Source organism: Anas acuta, chromosome 16, assembly GCF_963932015.1.
Source record: "Anas acuta chromosome 16, bAnaAcu1.1, whole genome shotgun sequence".
Classification (NCBI taxonomy): Eukaryota; Metazoa; Chordata; class Aves; order Anseriformes; family Anatidae; genus Anas; species Anas acuta.
In genome coordinates this window covers 5563365-5586474 of record NC_088994.1, presented here as the reverse complement: position 1 = coordinate 5586474, position 23110 = coordinate 5563365, and the positions used below count along the sequence as shown (strand labels likewise).

Sequence of the window (23110 nt, the reverse complement as noted above, 5' to 3'; positions counted from 1 at the left end):
GCCATTTACTAAGATTGCAAACTCTTCAGGACAACCTCTGCATCTTGCTACGTACTCGTTCAGTGGTTAATATGAGAAAGTTCTCATCTCAGCTGGGGAATTCTGGCATTAGCAGAGTACAAACAGCGGTCTCGTGCTTTCCCTCTACACAGGCGGAACATCATCCAAAAAACGAACCTATATAATTCTACTTTATGAAAAGAGATCATGGCTTTCCATGATTTTTCAGCCAGGAACCCCAGCATTCAATCCAAACTGAAAGAACATAAATCCTAAGATTCCATTCAACTGGCCTTTAATGTCCTTGTCACCCGGCATGCACCTGGCAATGCCCAATCAGAATCTCGCAGGGCATTATAACCTTGATGCTATTGACCAGCATTGCTCTGATTTAAATTTCAAACAGCCTGCAATTTTGATTCCTCTTTCCCCCAGCTCTGAAAGCAAACTTTATGGATTTTATAGGGAAGGCGGCCCTAGCCACACATTTGATTTGCACAAACTTTGCAGAAGTGAAAAGGCAGTCAATACAAACAGAATTAATTTTAATTAACCTTAATATTCTGATGAAAATAGTGGGGAGTTTTCATGAACAAGTTAGTAGAGCCACATACACAAAAATATCTGCTTTGTTAATTACACATGCACATATCCAATAATACAGTCATGGTTAATTACAGTCCTTGTTTGTGAACTTACACGGTTACAATCACACGGACACCCCTGCAGTCGATAAGCACACGTCCTTTTTTTTGGTCAGGCAGAGTAGAAAGCCAGCACTGAGATGTTGATTAGCAGCACTGTCAAAGATCTTCAATTCTCCATCTAATTATCAGGTCGCTGGTGCCTGTTGGGGACAGGAACAAACATTATTATTCCCCAGCCTGGAAACTCCCCTGGAAGAATTGCTCCTGAACCATAAACAGGCTCAACCGCAGCCTCTTGTCAAGAAGTCCAAGCAGTCCAACTCATTCATACAAAATCAGGAGCAACTACTCCAAACTGTGGTTACACTGATGTAAAACCAGTGAAAACAGGCAATCAGGAAACCAGCCTGTGAAATTACTGCGTGTAAATAGAACACAAATATCATCGAGTGGAGATCCCTATTACCCAATTTAAAACTATTTAGGCAAATTTGCTGAAGATCTTGCCCACAATTTCCTACCGCATGTGATCTAAGAGGAGAAGATGACACTACAGAAGAGAGCATCAAAACAGGGCAATTTCCCTGTTTGTTGCTGCAAAAATTTCAAGCCAAACCAGACATCAAAACACAAGCAGATCAGAGGCTCCTCACTCTTTAAAGAGCCAACGCCAAGACATTCCAGCCAACTGCTTTCAAATGTGCCTCCACACCCATGAGAAACACCTTTCCAGGCTGCTTCTAAGGCATTACCTGTGTCCAGGTGAGAAAATCTAAAAAGCAACCTAGCGCAGAAAGGCTCAAGGAGCCCAGCAGTTGGAAGAAGAAAGCTCTCTTGCAATTGCTTTTGGAAATACGCAAGGCCTGATCTGAAAACTCGCTATGAAAAATCTGTGTGTTGTCCAAATTACTGGCTAGGGCTGGGATTTGTTTGCTTCCCAGAAGCAGAATAAAGAAAAAGAAGGAAAAATCCTTTCTTAGCAATCTCCAGCACTCATCTTCCTTACAAGCACAGTGAGCATGTGTTGCACCAAACGGGCATGCAAGACAAAACCAGATATTTAATGTTTCTTCAAGTTAGAGGAAAAATATTGCCATACCAATAGATTCAAAAATAATAGAGTTTTACCCTGAGAAACATGAGATTTGGGACTCCCTCTCTTTGCCTTCTCTTTTTTAATCTTCCAGGGTGCTTTAGAGTTACATTCCTACATTTGAGAGCCTGCGGGCTAGGAATTTATTTAAGAAAGAGCTAAGAATCTCATTAATAACATGAATACAGAAACTGGGGTTTAAAAAAATATACAGGTAACGCAAAATTTAAAGTCATGACAAGTGGCAACAGCGCGTACAATATCAATATCTGGGTAATGGACCCAGAATGATTACTGGTTAATGAGCTGAAGCACGCAACAATAATGGAGAAAAAAAAAAAAAAAAGAAATGTTTCTTTTATAACATGGCTGCTAGGAATTATAGCAAGCTACTCAGAGTCACATCCTGTTTACTTAAGTGATTAAAATTAGGCCAAATCCCACTATATCAAAAGCAGTATTTTTTAAGGAAGCATATGCCTGCTGGTATAACTTGATTCGCTATTGGATAAGCAAGCAGAAAGGGGCCCAAACAGACCATTACTGCAAGTAAGGCAAACATGATGTGTCTTAATTTTGTACAATTAGCTGCTCTGGATCTGTTTGGTAAGATAACTATGAATAATGCTATTGATATTTATGGCTTCATCATCTCCAATAACTAGGAGATGAGTTAGGCTGTTAAAAATCTATCAGCTGGGCAAGTTGTGTAACAAGTATTTATAACAAACGTGTTATCAATTGCATTTGGAAAAGCTTCAAAACAAGCGTGTGCTGAGCAGAGACATAACACCCCCACACACACCTTCTTGCGATATCCTGCTCACGTTAGGAACATACCTGACATATTTCAAGAACATTTTCATCAGACCTGTACAAACATTGCTGCCCCCTGCCCTCCTCTTTGAAATTATCAACTAATCTTGGAAAGTGTAGGAAATCACACTACCAAAATTCAGGTTTGGCGTATAATAACTACAAGATGCATATAATTGTGCCTTAAATCATCTCTGCAAAACACAGCTACAAGTAGTCTGACTTTTCTGCAGAAACTTGCAGAAGTCCACAGGCATATATTATGCATACAAATATGGAAAGAACGTTCCAGTCCTCGCAGCAATATTTCCCTTTATTTTACACCAAAAATACGGCAAACGTTAATAAATGCATTATAAAAATAAACATCCACCTGGCAGAACCTTCTTAATGGAGGCTGTCTCCTTTTAAACTGATTGAGAGCTTTAGAGCAAAAGAAAAAAGCACAGGGGGACGTACACCAGTGTAAGTTTGGAGTTTAATGAACAAAGCCACTTATTCCCTCTCAAAGGCAGAGGGAGAGGGAGATGAAAGCTCTTGTTTCATTTTATGTGCAAAGCAGAACAGACATCTCCCATAGACATGCTAATGAAACATTGATTTGCTTGGGTGACGTTTGTTACCACAGGGCTCTCCACCTTGGACTTCCAGGAGAAACGATTCACAATTAATTAACTCCTTTCACAGATTATCTGAAATCTAACCTCTGCTCAACCCCACTTCATGATAATGTTCATTTTGTTAGCAGTATGCAGATCAATGAACGTACATATATGCAGACACGCACATACATACGAAGATGTATTCCCCATTTTTATATGCATTTATATGCATGCAGATGTATAACGCGTTACATATCATACAATGCATCATGTAATCTATGCTTACATTACAGATATTATAAAATATACATTTTTTTAAATATTTATTTCTATTTGTAGTCATGCGATTCCACTGCCGTAAGCACCACACCAAGGTTTCTGCCATCAGCTCGCATGGGAGAACTCCCCAAACTCCCAGAGCTTCGGGAGGAGCCCTGACTCCATCACCCAGCTCCTCCTTACCTCAGACAGATACAAAGCTACCTCACAGGAGTCCACAAGAACTGCTCTCTGCTGCCCTAACCAACATTTAATGGGTTTTCTCAGGCATAGAAAGGAAACTGACACTCTTATTCTAACTAACTAAGTAAAAAAAAAAAAAAAAAAAAAGGCTTTTTCTCTTCAAGGGGAATGAAAATGTAAAATAAATATAAAGTTAAAAATATAAATAATACTTCTTGCCCTTCTGAAAAACTGCATAATTGTCTTTTCAATTGTAAATACACATAAACCAAATTGCCAGGCTGTATTTACCATGTGACAGATGTATGTGAAGCACCACACCTCCCACGCCGTAGGTTTTATCTCACTTGCCCCATGCCCACGAAAGCCTCATTCCAATATTGCTGCCCCCTTGACCTGCTTCAGGACTCGCTGTTTGACATTTAAGGTGTCAAAGGAAGCAGGTAAGAACAAACACGGTGTTCTCAACAGTGACTGCAACAGAAGTTAGCTGAAGATTATCCTCCCTTGAATAAAAGTCGTGTAGAAATTTAAGAAAAGAAATTACGTAGATTTAAATGTTTACTTAAGTAATTTAAACCGGTCTTACAGTGACTTTATAATTTTGCTTGTAGAAAGCACACCAGGCTTACCAATGTGACAAATAATTCCAATGAATAATTTAATAATAATAAAAACAAAAAATGTCTTAAAGTAAAATACAGAGAAGATCAAAGGCCTGTGAAGCAGTAACACTGCAAATAAAGTTCGACCTATGATTCTTTAAAGATTTTAACTTGGAAAATTGAAACAAATCTCCAACTGCACACACATGCTCCCCCACTCCTTCCTGCCCGAGCACCATTAACGTGAATTTCAAGCAGGGCTCACCTTCACCGCAGCTATTATTGACACGGGGCGGGTGATCAATACAGAACAGACTGGAAGCTCATTTTTAGAAATTGATAAAAGTTCAAATCCCAGAGGGGTTAGATGATTTACAGCACAGGTTAAAGCTGTGCGCTCTGCTTTGCTCAAAAAAAAAGCAAGGGTTTTCCAGATGCTTCCATCTATTCCGCTACTTTATTAATGCCTTTACATCTGAATACGATTTTAGTTTCTTAGAATTCATGGTTCGGTTATAAATTTATTTCACTGAAAGTTACCATCTATCAAGGAAGCGATGTCTTAGCCCAAAATAACCTTCCTGGTACTGCAGGCGCAGAGATCCCAAAGCTGGGCCTTCCTGGGATGAGGCCTGCACCGGGACTCATGGCTGTCCTGGCCTCCCTCCATGGAGACACTACCAAGTGTCTCATCTCAGGTCCCATTTTGAGAGGTTCTGGAGCTGACGCTGTGACAAGAGGACGGGACAGATCCCGGGACATGTTCACTAACCACAACGAAACCTTCAGCTTTGGGCTGTGCTGCCAGCCCCGTGCAGCCCAGTGGAATTAAAGGCCTCGAGAAAAGCAAAATGGAGAAAGCTCCAGCGAAGGAGCACAGAGCAAGGACAGGAACAGCCCTACCCACAAGCAAACAAACTGGGACATGCCTGTCCCTTTCCAATTCCCTACAACTTCTTTCATGCCCTCTGCTCCCTTCTTCAAGGCATCTCTCCTCTGCTTAAGCATCAGCAGAAAGTTAAACACTGCTTTCCTTCCCAGGTCATCACCAACAACCGGCCTCACTAATGAAGTGCTCTAGCTAAAATAATAAAAGGGCCAGTATAGAGTTCCTGTGAGTGCTGGCTCAGTCCAAACCCTAATATTGATGTTATTATATAAAAGTACCACAGAGTATGTAGGGCAACCCCACGTCTGTCACAGCCATTTCTTACTGTGTGCTTTTAATTATTTCATTGACACCCTTGGACTTGATAACTGCTTGAATTTCCCTGTCAACACTTTGGTCTTTGGTTTTCTTCATTAAATAACAGTTTCAAACAACTTTTTTTTTTTTTTCTTCACACTCCCCTCCCCTCCCCAACTTTTTTTTTTTGGCTTCTAATTCTCTGAATGCCCCACACTGTTTTAAATTACATGCTCATTTTGGAATATGCAGACTATTTATCTAGGAGGCAAATTTCAGAGCCATCTGAAATTAATTTCCAAACCCCAAAGTTCCTGGGTACCAGCTTCCCATCCAGCCCTGGAATTTCCTGATGCTGCTGCGTGGTTCAGGTTTCTCCGCACCTCCGGAGCGCGGCCCCGCCAGCTGCGATGCGCGCTCCCTCCTGCTTCTGGTACTTTCTAACTGACCCTTTCAACAAGGAAGAAAATATCCCCCTTAATTAATTCTTCGGTATTATAATAAAGTAGGCTGTATGATTCTTAAAATTGAACCCACATCTTGGCACACAGAAGGGTTTCAACAGCTGCAGGGTGCACAGCATATAGCAGCAGAAAACCCAGCACAGAAAGCTGCTATAACCTGTGACACCAGTCATATTAACAGATGTTAGCTGCCATGTGTGCACATCAACATAATTTCTAGAAGTATTGATTATCCCAGGTGATTTCAAGCGGAGTCTGGACACCCACAGCATCTCTAGAATTATGGCAACAGGCAAAATTGTAGAAGTTTCAAACATTCCAAATCCAATCAAAACCTGCTGCCATGGAAAATCTTGAATTTTAGATTGCATATCTGTAAAGAGTCCAATCTACTTGGAGAAATCTGAAATTCCCTGTTGTTTTGTTAAATACATCAAAATAAGTTTCAAGTGTAAGAAAGGTTATGGCTTGTTTCAATGGTCATTTTTTTTTTTCTGGTAAAATTATTTTTCTCTAAGTTACTTGTTCATGTTAAATCAATTGTGACATTAAGTTTAACGTGTTTTTCATTTCAAGATAGATGTTTTTCCAACAAGCCATAATTGGTATTTTGAATGTTTAATAAGATGGTCTCCCTCAAAAGCTTGTAAGACCTTTGGAAATATTTCTGCCTATAATTAGCTGGAGAGCTAAATGTTATTTTGGAAGTGAGGATAGGGAATACAATGATTTTGCAATATCAGGCCAATATTTAAATTTTAATTTTCTGCGACTGAAAACAGTTTTCATGTTTGTAATCAGACAGAGAAGTTATCCTATGAACCTAATTACTGCATCATCACTATTTCCTGCAAGAAAATGACTAATCTGCTCCTGACGTTACTTCAGTTCTTTAAAATTTAAGTAAATAAAAATAAAAAAAAAATACTCTGTCGCTCCTGAACAAGGGGCTTTTATACATCTAAGACTTTAGTATCTCTTACATAAAAACTCCCAAGAGACATCTGATCATAGACGACAGCTGCAATCAATCATGCTGTGAATAAGATATTTATCAGAAACCTCACACTAGCTGTTTGATCCACACCTGCCAATGGAAATGAATCGAATGAACAGCTTCATCTACCTTCCAGTGCCCATTCCCGCATACACCTTGCTGCCCCAAATCGTGCTGTTTCTAGAAATGCTGGCAACCTGAGGTGAACAGCAGCTACCTGGAAACTCCCAGTCTCATTCTCCTGCGGGAAAGGAGTGGCAACACAGTCATTATGGACGAGAGCAGTAGCAAAGAGGAGATCAAGCTCTACTATAAGTTGCAAAAGAGAGAGGGTTAAAGAAAACACCTATTGCTGGTGTTTCCCCAAAGACACATTATTGAGTTATACTACTATATACCGTTTTTTGAAATAAAAAAGTCTGAAGCAGCGACATTCAGACTGTACCCACTTTCATCTCAGCTCTGCAAGGATTTCTGTCTGTGAATGTTTCCCCGTATAAGAGGCAGAGTTTGAACCCAAAGACATCACACTGGCAAAAGCTGTTGAAGGGTCTAGTTAGGATGCTGAGACGTTTGCAGCTGATGCAGACAGGTATTCCCGCTCAGAATTCAGTCCGTGCTCTCTGCAAGTCTTCTACAAGACATAAAACTGATTTACTTTCATGGCAGTATTTTAAATGAAGATTAATTTGACATTTTCAGAATCAAATTCAAAACTTTGGGTGTGGAATTTTATGAACATAAAAAAAAAAAAAAAAAAACATACTCAGGGCAGACCAGTTTTTAAAAATGGCACTGAAACCAAAGGCAGCTTCACAAGCAGTGTGTGTTGAGCTCAACTCCTGTGGTTCATGATTTCAAGACCAAGTCCCTCGGAATGCTGAGTGCATTAACATTGCAAGACTCACGGCAGCTCTGCTTTGACACCAGCACACTGAAAACAACGATGCTGAAAGAAGTACTGGAAGGAGAGGTGCATTTCATTCTCTCTTAACTTGTTCCCATCACACTTACTCAAAGTGAAATTTCGCCTCCCCAAGCTGCATACTCAGTTGCTGTAGAAGCTCAGGCACGTACAGGCTGGCTCCTTCACGATGACCTGTTCGTGGTGAACACTGCCTGCCTTTTGAAGGATCCACCACTGACACCTGACAAAGGCTTCATAGCCAAAGGATGGGACAGGGGACAATAGACACACACAATGCTGACAGATGAGAGAACTTAGAGCAAGCTCACGCTGCTTTGGGGCAAAAGTTACAGGCCAGGCAGACTTACATGAATTGGCAGATCAGCAGCAGGCGTGTATGGTTAGGTGTCTAAATCCTACCCTAAAATATCCTGACAAAAAAAGGAGGAAAGTAAATCGAAATAAACCAACATTTTGGTAGCCATCTCCAAGTGCTTTGAACAGCTGAAGGTCCTAAATACAGCCCTGCCCTTTCAGAAGGATCGAAAAGCCACAATTTTAAGAAAAATACACCGTTCCTAATAACTGCACATTAAAAGGGGAAAAAATCCATGCATCCACCTTCATCTTCAGGTGAACAAAAACATGATTTAGATCTCCATGTGTTTTATTTCTTCCAGGTATTTCCGCAGAGGTGTTTTGTGTTTTTTTTTTCAGGGAGGGGAGAATTCCTAAAACATTACTTTTAACATTTAGTTTCTTTCCATTACCATTTTCATAAACATAGGTTAGAAGCAGGGAAGAGCAAAGGATCTTCAAAAGTTTCTAAAGCCTTTAAGTGCTTACAGTAAAGCCTACCGCAATGGAGAAAAAATACTGCCAACTTCCAGGGGTTTTGGTATCAATGATTGCTTCTTTCCCTGACACAGGGCTGACCCTAGACGGTCCCGAACAGATCCTGAAAAGGCTAAAGTCCCACTGCATTAAGTGAAGGATATGCAGCCCATTTAACGAAACATTTAACACCTCAAATGCCTCAGTTTTTTCAAGAAAATTAGGCACATTATAGCACATTGCCAGTAGGTTCTTAAGTCCGAGCCTCTTGCTGCGTGCAGCTGGACCACACAGCACCCACAGCCCGATGCAGAACCAAGCACTCAGCCATGTGCTGAGTGCTAAACATACACAGCCGATGGATATGGGCAATCAATGACTAAAATCTGCTTTACATCCAGCTCATTTACAAGTCTGATCAGATATCTTTGCAGGACATGGCAGCTCATGCACACCACTGGTTAAAATACCCTCACTGCTTCTGGATCAGCACTGGCTGCCAGCCAGCCAGTGCGAAGCACAGCTTGGGAAGTTCAAATCTCTCTCCATTTGTTCAATTAGAGATACCCTACAGCAATTATTATCTCCTAAAGAAAAAGGTAAACCTGCCCTGCAGTTTTTTCCTCCCCCTTTTACTACTTGAAAAGAGAAAGATTCAGCTGAGGGAAAATAAAACCGAGGGCACCTGTACTCCAGCAGTCACCCCTGCATAGACAGGCTGCAAACAGCACCGAGCTGACACTACAACGTAACAACTGGTTCACAGGGCTCCATGTTTTGAGGCTGCATTTAAGATTTCAACAGAAACTACATGTTAAACTCAGATTAATGACGGTGGCTGCTCCTTTCCCCCGCAACACAATCCCTATATAGCTAGTTAGAAAGACAAAAACTCTTCCAAAAACTTCAACGCCCACCACAACGCCTGCAGAACAGGCAAACACCTGCAGGGATGGCCAGAAGTCCAGCACCAGTTGACTCCTTGAGCTGAGCATGCAGGAGGAACACCAGTACAGCCCAGTATAGCAGCACCTGCAGGACTGGGGCTCTGCAGCACTCAGCCAGGGTGCGGGCAGCAGCCATCCTGGCGTTGGTGCGGATGGACAGACAGACACCAAACAGCCACTGCCGCTCCCAGAGCGGGAATGGAGGGGCAAGGATCTCACTCTTAACACACGATTAGGTTCTAGTCTAGATAAAAGGGGAGAGTCACAGATCTCAGCTGTGTCTCTGGAGCAGCAGGCACTGGCAGTGAGGTAGAGCAAAGGGTTCGGTATCCAGCCCTCTGTGGCACACGCTCTGCTCCTAGCAGTGTTATGAACCTGCATCACTCCCTTAGGGTATCACAAGAACATCTTGAAAAAAATGCCTAATGAATTTCTGATCGCAAATCCTAGCACCGAGATAGAGCTGCAAGACAGTAGAAATTAAGAAGCTGCTGAAAGCGTCCCTGGTTGGTTGTGGCAGAGCCCAGGATCAAATCGGAATAAACTCAGTCTCAGTCTAGCATCCACCGCTTGCTATGACAAAAAAATAAACATCCAAAGCGTTTTCTGAAAAGTCAGTGAATCAAGCTGGTAAATGGGTACAGCCAGAAGATGCATGCTTTGTTCTCAGCCCTGCAGAGGCAACCACTAGTGTGGAAACACCATTGTGATGGGACACCATCGTGCAACTGGCATCACCGCAAGGACATTTCAATCGTTACAGCAAAAATCAGGTTGTTCAAAACTTTCTCCAGTCTTTGCTTCTCTTCATCTGTGCTCTCCTTGCCTGGACTTAGAAAAGAAGGCACTTTACACCTCAAATTCTCTTTTCTTTCTTTTTCTTTTTCACTTTCTTCCAAGCCACCTCCCCCAAAGCAGCACTTACCACAGTGACAAATGAAGCAATAATAAGGTTAGTCATTTAACTCCTTGCATCCTACTTAAAAATCACCCTAATTACTGTGTAATGGGTCCACAGAGGCAGAAGAGTCTGGGTGAAATCTACCCGGAGGGCACCGGTATAGTTCATCTGTCCATTCCCTAATAGCACTCTAAAGTTCACCCTTATAAACATGTCACCTAGTCTATAATTAAGTGACTGGTCATTAGGTAACATATGTGGTACCTGTGGGTCACATATCAGTCAGCGGGTGATGGATCTTTATCCGATAGCCACGCAGAAGCAGCTCTGTCACCCAGCACCGCTCCCCATGCACAGCACACTCACCGAAGAGTTGGTGTAGGTGCGGGGCTTTGTTTTGTTTTAAGCCATAAGCTCAGCTTGGGAAGGGTGAGAAACCGAGGGGAGGAGTGGGGGGAGGAAATATCAGCTTGTCACAGTTCAGTCTTCAGCCTCGCAGCACGAATAAAAGCTGAGTTTATTCCTTCACGTTCCTGCAAGCAGAGTGGTGTCTAAAGCATGCTTCATACCTCACTGACAGCTGAACTCCCCCCTCATACTCAACAGAAGGGGAGCGGGCTCATTACTGTACTTGTAGCAACTTCAGTGACCTCTCTCTTGCTCATAAAAGCAAGGTGTGCTTTTTAACCCTTTCAGCTTCCACAGATGTGCATAGCCACGATGGATAGAGGAGAAAGGCATCAGAAAATTAGCCTTGATTTCACCAAGAAACTGGAAGAACCCAAAGATGCCCCTAGACAAACCACAAAGCCGTGCTGATCGGGCCATTCAATGCGTACACGTGTACAGAGAAATACAAGTTTGTTTCAACTCCCTTCCCTCACCCATCTGCACCAAGAGATAAAGGGCTTCATGAGAAGAGATACCGGGACATGAGCAGGACACTCAGCTCGAGCTCACACTGCACACTACGTATCATTTCCAGCAGGTTTTGTTACCCCTACAAGACAGAAAAGGACAGGTCACATGAAGACTTGACGTTCAGGCTAGAGTCCTAGAAACCCCAAGGCTCCCTTAAACAACTTTTCAGTTTTACAGTTTAGTTCTCTGAATTTGCAAGAGGAAGAATTTCCTTGAGGAAGGCCCATGTGGCTGGTGCCCCAGAGATAAAAATTTGTTTCAATGGTCTTTTTTTTGGGTACAAGAGGACTGTAATTCTGCAGGAGCCATGCAGACATCATTTTCAAGGAATTCACTTTTGACTTCTGCATTCTTGGATGCAATAACGCAATGAAGATCTGGACCACACAGATTTCCAGATGGTAAATACGATTTGAGCTGAGCTTTTCTTGGTAAGTAAATTATAAAGGAATAAGAAAAAGCAAAGGAATCTCATGCCCACAATGTTTATAATTGGTAGTTATCTCCAAGGAGAGTGCCCAAAGCTATGATATTATGGCCAAGAAAACAAGACAAGACCTTGGAATCAGCTTTCTGACCCCAACTGCTGAAATGTGTCCAGACTACCATACAGGTCAACCTCCCACAACAACTCTCCTGCTAACTCACGTCTCTGTTTGATGTTCACAGTAACCACTTGGGCTGCCCACAGTTTTGGTAACACGGAAAATGGAAGATTTGACGAGAGCATTAAGTTGGCCTGTTAAATTCCAAGAACAAAATTCCAAGACCAAGAAGAGGCATATCTACATCAAGAATGAGCTTAATCTGTTGTATTTAGAGATGTTAGCAGATATAACCGTGCCAAAAAGATCATTATTTGCAAAGCAAAAGAATGCATTTTGACCTGGTTCGCATTGAAAAGTCAGCAGAGATGCACAAATCTTGCCCCAAAGAGAATTTGATGGTTTGCATGAAACATGGATCAAGTCCACAAGTAATGAAAGGATAGAGAAGTGCATTCTTTCATATACTGCACAGAGAAAAGCCTTCCTTCTCTAGCCAAGATAAAAATTTATATACTGAGACATGCAATCTCTACATGGATATCCACCGCTCATGTTCTTACTGGACTTCAGTAACTTTCTCATGACAACCAATTCCATCAGTCTCTGCTTTCTTCATACCAACAAAATATTACACAACTTTTGTACTTTCACATATTTTGTGCATTTTCCCAAGGATTATCAGGTTCTCTAATCGAAGATAAGAGGAGCCAGAGATTGTAGCTGCGAACAATATCTACAAATGTCGTTTGTAATTTCAAACTAGAGCTCATGACATACATGGTTTAAAGCTGCTGCCTGAGAAGGCTTGCATTGAAATTGCTTCTCCCCAGCCTGGTGCTCTATATTACGTCAATATCATACTTCGAAATACTGTTTGCACACAGCAAAGAAACCTTGTACATTTTGAGCTACCCAGTAAAGAATTCAAGCCTCCTTATCTGGGGGTCTTTTACTCTACAAGGTAGCTCTGGGTGTAGTATCAATCAGACTATGATGGATAGACATCCCATACCAGGGTCATTCGTACCTCCACTGCTTATTGAACTGCAACACCTCATCCTCATTGAATACTGACGGCTGATCTATATGATTCAGGTCCAATCAAAGCAGTGATTTTTCAGTGTTAAGGACTCTTCCAGTTGACATGCTTGCACTGAGATCAGAGGATCAGAACAGTGAACAGGAAAACAGCCCTCAAAGAGGATTAGTCAACTGTTTCTGTGTATTTGCACAACTCTGCACCATAAATGTTGCAGTGACCCCTTGCTGAGGAAAAAAAAAGCCTGTAGTGCATCCTCCATGTTTTTTACTCAAGAACATGCGACTTTATTTGCACACCCAGTTGAAACATATCATCAGGACAATTCTGCTTCAAGAGTTTGACTGGAAATTTGCAGGTGCAGGAGTACAGCAACCTAAACTCACCCTTTGGCATGGCCAAACCTAGGTCATGTTTGAAGAGGACATATGAATACAGAACAGTTGAGATGATGTGTGAACAGTGACTGAGTAACAAAGTTGTTTGACAGAGAAAGAACAGACACAGCAGACTCCTTCACTGTTCAAGTGGAGGCTGCATTAAGAAGGATTGCTCAATAATCTGTAGAGATAGGAGCCTCCTTGAGAGAAGAGATAAATTTGGAGAGGAGATTTTTAATAATTCTTTTTCTATATAACTCAGTAGGTGTGCGATATGTAACTGAAGGATTAAACTAATTTCAAGAAATCTTGTATCTAAACAGAAGTGGAGCCAATTCCAAAGAAAAATACACAGATTTGAGATAATTTGCCTTCAGATCTATCCCTAGTTAGATGCATCTATAATAGTGTCTTTTCAAAGTCAATAAGAGAAACCATTATTCAAACTGCAATTATTTCCTGTGCCAGTAAGGCAGTCTAATTGCCTTTTTTTTTTTTTTTCCTCTCAATCTCTACTATATTCAATGCAGCACATGCTCTTTCCACGTGCCAATTGCCAAATTGCCATGTCCTGAGAAATACCCTAGCTGAATGCACGGGAATGCTGACCCTAAATATCTGTTTAAGCTTGAGCTTGATTTCCTTACACAGTTGGCAAAGCAATGTGGTAAGATCTGAGATTTTGGCTGACCAGTAAGAACTGGCTTTTGAACTACAACATTTTCCTTGTGGTTGCAGCTGTTCACACTAATCCACTGAAATGAAAAGAAAAAATATGAGGGACTGACATAAGGAAAAGCAAATGAAGGAAAACGTTGCCCTCATTTAGTGAACATGGGCAGAAAGACATTGTGACCTGCCTGGAGCTGGACATACAGGGACCGATTCTTTACCGCTTGCATCCTATGTTACTGCTGCCCTGCAAAGGGAATGTGAACCATTACTCTGTGCAAGCTTAGGTGACCACACATAGACAAGGCAAGATATCATACAGCCCTTATAAATGAGACTTCTGCAATTCACTCCTCATTTAACAGTAGCACACTAGGTGGTCTAGAGCCATAAATGAAAGGTGTAGCTTGTACTCTCATACACAATAATTGCAGGCTCCAGCCAGTTAACAGTAAAATATTTGTACTTTTAGTTGAACAACACTTCTAAAATATAATACATTTGGTTTCTATGTTCATTAATGTTTCAACTTATTTTGTTTAAAATTATTTTGCCTGTTTTGCTTCCATTTATTGGGACTTGTGTCCCCCTAACGGTCTCAAAATCAACCGCCGTCCTGCAGAAAGAGAAAAACTTCATTGTTCCCACTTCACAGAACTGAAGAAAACCTATACAGGTCCACAGGGTTGTGAATCTGTCTTTTCATATGTATGACATCCTCACTGAACCCTTGCAAGATTGCATCCATGTGAAGAACTGCCAAATCCTTTGAGAACCCACGGTCTTCCAGTCTTTCTCAAAAGGGACTTGAGTTTCATAAGAGAAACCTTATATAAAAGCATGCAGACCACATTTCTGCTTTTTATTTTAAATGTGTACATTTGACACATTAAAGAGCATCTTGATAGGATTTTTCTTCCCCAGTTTTCAGTGGTACCAATCACAGAAGCAATCTGAGGGCAGGTGTTTGTTTTGTTTTTATTATTCTGCCGAGCACAGCATTCTCTGCAACCTTCAGTGGAGAGGAACAAGGGAAGAACAGCATCAACTTCCAAGAAAATATCAAAAGCTAATAACCACCCTTCTGAATTTTAATCCATAGCCAACCCAAGAATAGCTCACTTCATGCACCCTTAGCACTTTCCAGGAGTAAAATGGAGGTACTTAATCACTCAATCATCTTTAAGGGGGAACATACTAATAATGTTAACACGATTAACACCATTCCTAAATATTCCACTTTACCTCTTAAGGTGGTAGTAAAAACCTGATTTTTTTTGCAGGAATTAATGATTGAAAAACAAAGTATTTCTCTTGAAAATGCATAATTTTTATCATTTAAGAAGTTTCCTTTTTAACTCGGCCAAGAGATTCAAATCACTCACAAAAGAATTCTCTAGAACAGACCCTTACTGTGGCCATTTGTACACACATGCAGGCTTTAGGATCTGGGTAGTGGGGATGGGAAGCTACATTTGCTGCTCAATGGGTGCAGCTGGGCATTCCCCGCTCAGCCCCAAGAAGCCAGGAGCAGCTGGGCACAGACACCCACACCCACCTGCTCAGCACCAGGCACCTTGCACCCTCCTGCAGTGCCACAGCTGAGGGTCTGCGCCCCTTCCAACACTGCACCCACACACAGCAAACAGGTTGGCTTACAAACACCTTCAGCACTTCTGCGCTCAGCCTGCTGAAAAGCAGTTTTCTAGTCTCTCTTTTCAGTCCTTTGCTGCATGAAGTCTGCCACTGGTGAAGAAGGTGAGTATATTTATGCAGCAGAAATGGCCAAATTAAAAGGATCACCAAAACTAGGCTTTTGGAAGTCCGTTAACACAGAATCGACCCACAATTACTTAATTTTGACAGTAAAGGCTAACACTTTTAAACAATGTTTTAAACTGCTTTCACAACTTTTAAAGGAGTTGTAGGCTCTACACACCTGACTTAAGGCACATTACAGACAGCCACCCTTCCTAGGATTGCTACTTTCTTATTCTTTGGATAAGCTTACTACAATAGGTTGAAAATTTGATTAGCATTACAGTCTCACTGAGATAAAAGTTTTGCTACCTTTAGTGCAGTTTTGATTTTCTATACTATTTATTTGTGATATATTACTCTCATCTGTCACAGGCAAAGATGCTGAGAAACACCCGGAGTGCAGCTTGGCATGGGTTACACAGCCATTACCCATCCAGAATAATTTATTTCTTTTGCACAGAAACTTAAGAACATGGTCCTAAGAAAAATATGCATGAAGAAGAAATACAGTATCGCTGTCCAAGCAGTTAGGACTACTGTGCAATAGCATTCATATCCAAGAAAATGTGAGCACACAGTCCTTCAGAGAAACAGATTGTTCTCAAAGAGACAACACAATAGTATGGATGGGTTGCAATAACGCATAAACTAGAAAGATCCAAGCAGTGTGCACATCGTATAAATCTCAAATTGAGGGATTATTATTCTATAAGTAAGAATAGATACACGCAGATAATCCAGAAGAATCCAGAAGAAAAAAAAAAAAATCTACATTTGGGTTTTGTTCTAAATGGATTTCTATGCTAGCTGTAGAAGATCTCTAGTGACCCCAAGCAATGAGAACAGTCTCCTCAAAAAGACAAATTGCATTAGTCTAGCAAGTAACACCAGCCTGATGAATTAACTTTTTCTTCACTAAGAGATTCTATGTAAATGTGAGTAATCCCTGCACAAATGAGAGAAAAAGGGCAACCTTTCCAACAGCCAGGATGCATAATTATACTCATATTAAAACAGTGCAAATAGAACTATTTCACATATGAAATATGCATAAAGTTAGGTCAGAGAAGTATAATTATTAGTGATCTGTTTAAGGCCTTAAGAATACTCCAAATCTCCCATAAAGGTGGAACAGACAACTGAGAGCAAGGCCCGGAGAGGGACCCTCTATGATCTCTCCAGTGGGCATGCACAGTCTGCAGCCCCTACAGCCAACATAACCTCCCCATTGTGAGGCCAGGAGACCCCTTTCCTATTACTATGAAACCCTTTAAGGAAAGCCAACAGATGAAAAAAATCCTACACAACTACCTATCAACAAATGTCAAAGGTTGTGGAGAAACAATTGCTTTTTTGCTTACGAGATGCTCCGAATTTAATAGACAGAGACCTGAAGGAACCACACAGTCCATTTTACATTAGCTTCACCTGATTTCAGTTGCTGTTGCAAGCCCACCAAGTATTTCCAGAAAAGTCTATGAAGTCAGGATGTAACTCACCAGTCTAAGAGAAGCAGAAGAACTGTCACAAGGCCAGCAGGTCACCATAACCTTGCACAGCTTGCGTTCCCTAAGTCTAAGAGGAGACAGAGAGAACAGCTATGGCCCTGACACCCCTCAGTGGGAGCAGGTGCTGTTTAAATCTGTAGAAACAGCAGCTGGAGGTAGTTTGTGTAACTGTCTGTAACCATACGGTTGCTGAAGGAGTTCTGCCTTTGCTTCATGGGAGTTTCCTACAACTTACAGCTGGGTGATGTTCCCCACGTGAAGCAGCCGGATGCCAGCCCCACAGCCAGCCTCATGCCCAAGCTCTCTGTGGTGGGCTCTGTCACACCAACATGGGCCTGGAGCTGCTGCCAACTGCACACACGTTTCTGTAGGCTGGTGAGCTGCTACCACTGCTGCAGCTGTTGAGTTGCTCATGCTGCACTGAGATTCTCCCTAAAGCCATTATTTGGGCTGCTGCAGATGACAAACACTGTCTTAGCCACGTTATCGTAAGGGTGCTTTGGTGAAGAAAGGGCCAAGACATCAACGATGGGCTCCTGCTACATCCCTGTAATCACCACGCTCCCAGGTGGAGAAGTTGCTTTCAACACAACACAAAGCATCTTCCAGAGGTTCATACGTGCGTGTTACTGTCAGGCTGTACGGATGGAGAAGGAAGAACCCCAGCCCCTTCTGCGGCACTACAGCAGCTCCGTCATGGGATGAACTTGAGGTGGCACTCTGGCAAACACCACCTTGACTCAAAATGGTTTTTGAGGAGCACTAGAGGTGAAGGATGATCTCTGAGACTATGCTCAGCACTGCAATGCACACTCCACTGCTAAAAGCAATCAGCTATCATAAGCAAACTGCACACTACAGTTTGCTCACATTGAGCTGTCTCCAGAAAGACCACTGCTCCAGTCACAATTCTAGCTAATAGGTGAGCTCCATAGCTCTAAAAGGTTTAGAGATGCTAGTAAATACTTTAAGAACTTTAAAAAGACCCTAAAACAGTTAAGCTGCAATAATCTCCTGAAGTGTTTAAGTGGCTTAGGTCACCAATAAGCTGCTGTTGTAAATTAATCGGGAAGGCTACTTAATTAGGACAACAAGCTATTCACCAGTTTGTCCCAACAAAGAAAGCCAGTTATGCTCTTTAAAGTTACATCCTTCTGTAATCCCAAAGAAAACAAACCCTGTGTTTAAGCATTCACCAAACACACACAGCCAAATCTACAGCTAACTTGTGTTTAACCATTTTTTAGTTCTACGTTTTACACCCAAGCCTTGATCTTACATTCCAGATGTTACTTACAAGACTTCCCGGGGTACATCTGGCAGCACATGCTGTACACCACCACATCAGCCAGTTCCACCACTGATGAGCACCCAGTCCAATTATTTCCTTTAACGAGCAATCACCAGCAAAAGATTTTTCAACAATTCCTCAAAATTTCAAAAGTTAAAGAAAATAACATATGAAAGAAAGAACAGCTGAAGCTGCTGAGCTAGAACATACCAGATTTTTCTAAAGCTTCTCTTTACATATCAAAAAATACCTTATAAAGCAAAAAATTCAAATTACTTGCTCTTCTACTATAACAAACCATGGTCTCTGGAGTTATTACTGACACCACAAGAGTCCTTTTAAGTATATATTGTTCAAATGTAATTGAAATTTCACTTTAATTCAGACTGATGTTCATATTTATTTTGCGTTATTTGCTCAAAGCTAGATTACAAGAAAAATCAAGCCAGTATATCACAGCTCAACTCCTATTTACTCAAAATCTTGCAAAAGCAAATGCCCTCTATTACCATCATTTTATAATAAATTGTTTGAGTAAGAATTAGGGGCTAAATGTAAGCTTGTCAGAACACATACAGTCACATGTAATATTACAAGATCGTGCGAGCAAAGCAAAAAATTTCATATTTAGTTGTGTTATTTCATAACTCCATACCTAGTTACTTGAAAGCTCTTATCAAGCTCGTACATAAAGCTTCATATGAGATTTGGGAACCAGACTGCACATCCAATACAGAATCCTGGTCCTAATTTTCTATTACAAATTGACACCATGCTGGAAGTAGATTTATAACTTACTGTAAATTAATTTACTATGAAAACGTTAGAATAATTTCAACATGTTAACAAGTGCATTGGGGTTACCGATGTTCAAAGCACCATCATGAAAAAAAAAGCGTCCAAACCATGTCATTCCTCACCCAAATCATCTGAGCAGGGACAAGCTAAATCTTTATTCAAAGGACTAAACAAATACATGAATCAGGCAGTGCTAGCAGAAGTAGCCTTTCTGACCCAGAGCATAAGAAATTCAGTCTCATGACAAATATGCAAGCAGAGTTAATAGAAGGGAAGCAGCCATTTGTTGCATCTGCTGAGTTTATCACATGTACAGACTCTATCAATAGACACACAAACTTTGTTTTTTAAAAAAAAACTCATTTCTCCCAATCGGAGAATTAAAATTAACAACCTCAAAAACAGCTTGAGTTGCCAAGCATCTTGCCTGGCCTGAGTCTGGGATAGAAAAGATTTAACGTGAAAAAATTCAGGTCGGGAATGACCTTCTGCACTGATTGACTTTAGTGGAATGTAAATGATGGGCAGTAAATCAGGCGACGTGCACGCCGCTCAGTGAATCATACCATTCCCTTCAATCCCATCTAGAGGGAGAGACATAAATCCTCCCAGTTCAAGCCGGGCCATGAGCAGCCCTTTATATTTCCAATTAAAGATGTACTGTCCTTTGCCCAGCATTCAGCTGGGACGCCGCACATTAATATGGTAATCAGCAACCCAGCAGCGGGCCATGGGGGCCTCATTGTCTCTGCCACATTCATCCCCAGGCTTCCTCCCAGCCAGACAGAGGAGGGTTCGGTGTGACAGGCAAATCCCAAGACACGACAGAGAACCCTTCATTAGGCCCGATTTTAATGCCGTGCTGCCAGTAGGCAACATGTTTTGATTATCGGGGCTTTCACACCGCTCCTCCGGGGCTGGAGGCGAGCTACAGATGCTTCCCAGCGCCACACAACACCGCGCGGCCCAAAGGCAGGCTGCCGGCCTCAATGCCCATCAATCACTCGGCCGCCATCCCGCCAGTGCTGCGAGGCTCCTGCTTATGGGAACGGCTCCCTCCCTTCCTCCGCAGTGGGATGACAGCGGGTTACAACAGACCACTGACGGCCCCACAGCTGAGGAGCAGGATGGGACGCCCAGGACACCGGCCCTGCACTCACCACCAGCGTCTCTCCAGGCCTCGTGAAGGTGCCATGAGGCAGGGCCCGGGGCTGGCAGTGACAGGGGACATCGTGCTGTGGGATAACAGAAGCCATCGGGGCCACAGAGAAACCAGGGAGGTGCAGGTAACAGCCACTTGCTGTGGGGTGTCTGAAATCACCGAGTGAAGAGGGGTTCCAGCACGTGACGAAGGCCATAAATCTCTTCAGACCTCCACAGGCAACAGCAGAGAAGGTGATGGATGAGACAGATTCACGTTAATGGACTTGGGATTTCAGGTAATGGAAACGAGGGCTGGGAGGGCACAAGGAGGCCTACCACAAGGTGAGGACAGGTCTAAAAATGTGAGATGAGGAACTGATTTTTCATTTTCCTCCCCTATTTGGGTATCCTCTCTATAGGAAAACAGTTTGGGGAATGACTGACCCCCTCCACCCGGACACAGATGGATGAACTGCAGGATTTGAGAGGGTGACGGTCGTGAGTGGTAGCTGAAAACCCACAAGTGCTCAGCAAGTCATCTTCTACAAGCACCCCATTGTCTGAACCACCTCATTGCTCCAAGGCGACCACTTCTGCCCAGGACTTTAGTACAGACTGGATGGAAAGAGTAAATAGACCCTAAGATGGGGGCTGATGTGTTCCGACCGTGTTTTCCAGCCCCTCCAAGCTGCACTGCACACAGTTCAACCACAGCTCAGAAACTAACCCCGTGTTGTTTTTAAGACCCAATACTGACAACATTGGACAAACAGCAGCTACCCGGCAGGGAAATGGGTACCTCTGTTTGTGACCGAGGTCAGGGTTGTTAGCTTCATGCTCAAATCGCCTGGCTGGATCGCACTGATGCCAGTCGCTTCTCTAGGCAGCAGACTGCAGTGCTGCCCTGGGGTCCCTTGCTGCAAACCAGCAGACACTGGGTGTTGCTAAAGAAGCAATGTTTCTGCTTGCAGCAAGCAGGTAAAACTTGTTTTACCTGTAGAAGGTAGGGCCCACAGCCTTCTTTTGGGGGTTTGACTTTGGAGAGGGATTTACTTTCCCTAAAAGGATGGATAGAGAAATTCTGGATCCAAAAGCGCTCCCTCCCACACTGGCCACCTTACCGCACCCCACTCTCTTCAGCACTCCACAGCTATTTTTAACATCTCATTTCCTCACATTATGGCAATTTACATACTTAAACACATCACATTAGCGTCCAAAATATAAACAAAGTGAGATAATGCACTGTAAAGAGAGCATTAAAAAGCCCTGCAGATACACACACAGGAGCTTTTGGAAATCAGGCAGTTCTTTGAAGCAAAGCAGTTGTCCTGTATCAGTAATAGGAGGATTTCTCAGCAACACTTTACAATAAAGCAGACTTAATGAGAGCTGAGCAGTGGTGTAATTCCTGTGGAATTGCATATTGAAAGCTACATTCATACCCAAGGAGCCCATCAGGACCAGTATTGTTAGCATGAATGCTGAAGGAATTGCAAAATGAATTGCCATTTTATTATCAAGTGCTTCCGATTGGCTCTATCCTGCCATCTGTGTCATTTGGAGGATGTGAAGTAGCAGAGGTCCGAACTTGGGCAACTGAAAGGTGGGTCAAGGGGAAATTTTATGCTGCAGCATCCTCTGCTTCTTTACCAAAGAAGTTCAGCACGACAGCCTGCCTGGTACCCTAAGAGGAAGAAGGGCCAAAGCAGAGAGCAGCTGGCCAGGGACGAGGTAAGGAGACTGTATTCCCCTGAGCTGAAGGGGAACGCCATTAACAAGCAGCCTTACAAAACCTGATCATTGATCCTAGCAAGGATCCTAGCTCAGGGGTCTGGCAGATTATCTGGCTATTTTAAAAATCCTACAGCCTTAAAATTGTACGATTTAAAAAACTAAAGTACCCCAGAAAAAAACAAATGTGCACACATCTCATTTAGCTCTATAAAGAAGGAACGGATCCCAAAGCTGTTTGAGTGATCTAGAGGCCTAAATTACTTTAGGCACATAAAGTCACATCGATCAATTACTAGTATCTAATATCTAGTAAGTGTTAGCTCATTTATGTGCTTCTGAATTGAATAGACACACAAAACAATTTAGGAACAGACTTCTTTAGCTCCCACTTGTTATCTCCACTTATAGCATTCATTGACAAAAACACACTTTAAATGAAAAATGCCTGTTATATCACCTTGTTCTATAATTGAGGCACTGTCACTCCAGTGAGTTGGATTTGATGCCTCTATATGAATTCTGATTTTATTTTTTACTTAACTATTCCCTTTGAACCTTCTAGACAAAGGGTTATTGTATTATTCATCTCCTTATATTGGTATTGCCAGTTTTTGGGGTGCTTTGCAAGCAGCAGAGCATACTCCAACTCTTGGCCCAGCCCTTATACCACTAATAACCTGGGAACTACAGACCACAACAGCTCCTCAAAAAAAAAGAAAAAAAAATAAAGAGAGAGAGAAGCACTGTCCCATGTATATACAATGCAGCAGACCAGAACATCTTTGGTTTTACTTCTTTTCTAGTTATTCCAACAAACTGAGGCTCAGGGATTAAATTTCTTGCTGCAGGTC

General features: G+C 42.1%; 1 long non-coding RNA gene across 9 annotated transcripts in view; it reads right to left on the bottom strand.

The window, feature by feature from the left end:
* Nucleotides 1-23110, bottom strand: part of LOC137865500 (uncharacterized) — a 194111-nt gene that overhangs the window by 104210 nt on the left and 66791 nt on the right. For all 9 annotated transcript variants that reach the window (XR_011101937.1, XR_011101930.1, XR_011101935.1 and 6 more), the window contains one exon: nucleotides 700-847. This is a non-coding gene — a long non-coding RNA (uncharacterized lncRNA). The remainder of the gene's footprint in view (nucleotides 1-699; nucleotides 848-23110) is intronic.